The sequence below is a fragment of the Lupinus angustifolius genome, chromosome LG13 (genome assembly GCF_001865875.1).
Source record: "Lupinus angustifolius cultivar Tanjil chromosome LG13, LupAngTanjil_v1.0, whole genome shotgun sequence".
Taxonomy (NCBI): Eukaryota; Viridiplantae; Streptophyta; class Magnoliopsida; order Fabales; family Fabaceae; genus Lupinus; species Lupinus angustifolius.
In genome coordinates, this window is record NC_032021.1 from 7,628,152 (window position 1) to 7,631,537 (window position 3,386).

The window sequence follows — 3,386 nt, forward strand, 5'->3', positions numbered from 1 at the left end:
AATGAGCTCATTTCATTTTGTGTGCAAGAAGAGGAAAGATTGAAGCGAGAGAGGACTGAAAGTGCCCATTATGTTACTACCTCTAAAGACAAGGGCAAAAGGAAAATCACTTTAGAGCCCAAGAATGAAGCTGCTAAGGGTCCAATGCAAAAGAAATAGAAGCAGGATGATGTCTGTTTCTTTTGCAAAGCAACTGGACATCAAAAGAAGAAATGTGTAAAGTATCACGCCTCGCGTGCTAAGAAATGTACATTTCTTGCTTTGGTTTGTTCTGAGATCAATTTAACTTCAGTACCTAGAAACACCTGGTGGTTAGACTCCGGTTTAACTTCTAACATCAGTGTTTCAATGTAGGGTTGCCTGAGCTACCAAAAGCCTAATCATGTTGAAAGATACATCTATGTTGGCGATGGAAAGTCGATAGAAGTGGAAGCTATAGGGCATTTTAGGTTGTTATTATGTACTGATTTCTATTTGAATTTGAAAGACACTTTTGTTGTACCGTCTTTTATACGGAATTTAATTTCTGGTTCTTATTTGGACAAATTTAGATATTATTGTTCATTTGGAAACAATTCGGTTCAATTGTCTTTCAATTCAAATGTTATTGGAACTGGTATGGGAGTTCTACAGTGTGAGGATTTTTTGGTTTAGTGAGAGTTAGAAAGTGCACACATTTTATTATGTTCTATGTAATTTCAGTATTATGTATGGATACTTTGTATTCAAACTTGAGTTGATTAATCATTCAGTTGGGTATTCTGTCATTATACTATACTTTGTACAATAAAGTTTTATGTTATTATTAAGGATCTCACTAAAGTTAAGTAGGACTAGTTGAAAATTGACATGTACAGATCATATTCATGCTACACATTTCATGATGTATCTAAGTCATTTAGTTGTGTTAATGTTGGTGATCATTGTTGAATTAGCCATGATTGATATGGCGAAGTTCACTGTGATTAAATATGGAGACAGGACTAATGGACGGGATAATTTAGGTATGCCTAAGTCATAATGGTAATATTTAAGCGTGCATTAAGGATAACACATATGGAGAATCGTATGTGTGACCAGTGGGAGATCGTTAGAATTTCTGACAATTTATGGGACATAAATATAATTCTATGATTGTGTTATGGCCATTATGTAATTAGCCAAAATATATAAAACGATCTTCAGTAATTAATTTGGTGGCTAAGGGCATATGTGTCATAACATATTATAAGTGTAGATACCTTCGGGCAATTTCTGATTTGATGATGAATCAGAATTATTGCAACTAAAGTAGTAACCACTACGGGTTACTTTTAGGGGTTATGGTCCCCATTTGTAGAGCAACAGGTTTTAAGGTGTAGGGTTCAGGAGAATAAGGGTGGATTAGGATAGTGTTATCCATAAGGATAAACACTATCAAGTCATCCATAAGGAAAATATAAGGCAACCTCTCCTCTTCAAGAATTTTTTCTGGAAACTAAGGCACATTCTCACCTTTTGGCACTCTCTCAAGTTAAGGCATTCTTATTCCCCTCTAGAGAAGCATAAGGAAAACCATTCAGGTTCTAACATCTGGAAGATCATCGTACCCTCATACCTTCGAGATTCCGAAAATGGCTCAACAATGTATGTTCTTCATCTTCACCATGAACTCATTTGGGGTTTCTTCGGTCTGGACCAAGGTTGTTCCATTTGGGTTTATGTATGGGCATAAACATTAGTTTATGGGAACAAAGCCATGGTCATAAGGACTTCCGCGTTTAATCTATGGTTTTCGGATGGATAAATTCTCCAACAAAGGTATCATCATATCTTCTTGAATAGAATTTGATTCCACACATATCTCCATGGGATCCAAATAAGGCAAGTAATCACTGTTAGAATTTCTGGCAATTTGTGGGTCACAAATATAATTCTATGATTGTGTTATGGCCATTATGTAATTAACCAAAATATAAAATGATCTTCAGTAATTAATTTGGCGGCTAAGGGCATATCTGTCATGAAATAATATAAGTGTAGATATCTTCAGGCAATTTCTGATTTGAGGAAGGGACTGAATCAGAATTATTACAACTAAAGTAGTAACCACTACAGGGTTACTCTTATGGGTTATGGTCCCCATTTGTAGAGCAATCGGTTTTCAGGTATAAAGTTGAGGAGAATAAGGTACGACGAGGATAGTGTTATCCAAAAGGATATAACACTATCAACTCATCCGTTAGACATATAACATAAGGTAACCATAAGGCTCCTCTCCTAACACAACATACACTCTCAAGCTTTTGGTTTTCTCATTCCCCTCTAGAGAAGCAAAAGGAAAACCATTTGGGCTCTAACATCTGGAAGATCATCGCACCCTCATACCTTCGAGATTCCGGAAATGGCTCAACAAGGTATGTTCTTCATCTTCACCATGAACTCATTTGGGGTTTCTTCGGTTTGGACCATGGTTGTTCCATTTGGGTTTATGTATGGGCATAAACATTAGTTTATGGGAACAAAGCCATGGTCATAAGGACTTCCGCGTTTAATCTATGGTTTTCGGATGGATAAATTCTCCAACAAAGGTATCATCATATCTTCTTGAATAGAATTTGATTCCACACATATCTCCATGGGATCCAAATAAGGCAAGTAATCACTGTTAGAATTTCTGGCAATTTGTGGGTCACAAATATAATTCTATGATTGTGTTATGGCCATTATGTAATTAACCAAAATATAAAATGATCTTCAGTAATTAATTTGGCGGCTAAGGGCATATCTGTCATGAAATAATATAAGTGTAGATATCTTCAGGCAATTTCTGATTTGATGAAGGGACTGAATCAGAATTATTACAACTAAAGTAGTAACCACTACAGGGTTACTCTTATGGGTTATGGTCCCCATTTGTAGAGCAATCGGTTTTCAGGTATAAAGTTGAGGAGAATAAGGTACGACGAGGATAGTGTTATCCAAAAGGATATAACACTATCAACTCATCCGTTAGACATATAACATAAGGTAACCATAAGGCTCCTCTCCTAACACAACATACACTCTCAAGCTTTTGGTTTTCTCATTCCCCTCTAGAGAAGCAAAAGGAAAACCATTTGGGCTCTAACATCTGGAAGATCATCGCACCCTCATACCTTCGAGATTCAGGAAATGGCTCAACAAGGTATGTTCTTCATCTTCACCATGAACTCATTTGGGGTTTCTTCGGTTTGGACCATGGTTGTTCCATTTGGGTTTATGTATGAGCATAAACATTGGGTTATCGGAATGAAGCCATGGTCATAAGGACTTCCGCATTCAATCTAAGGATTACAGATGGAGAAATTCTCCAACAAGTGGTATCAGAGCTACCCCAATTTGATTCATGAGTGAAATTTAGGGTC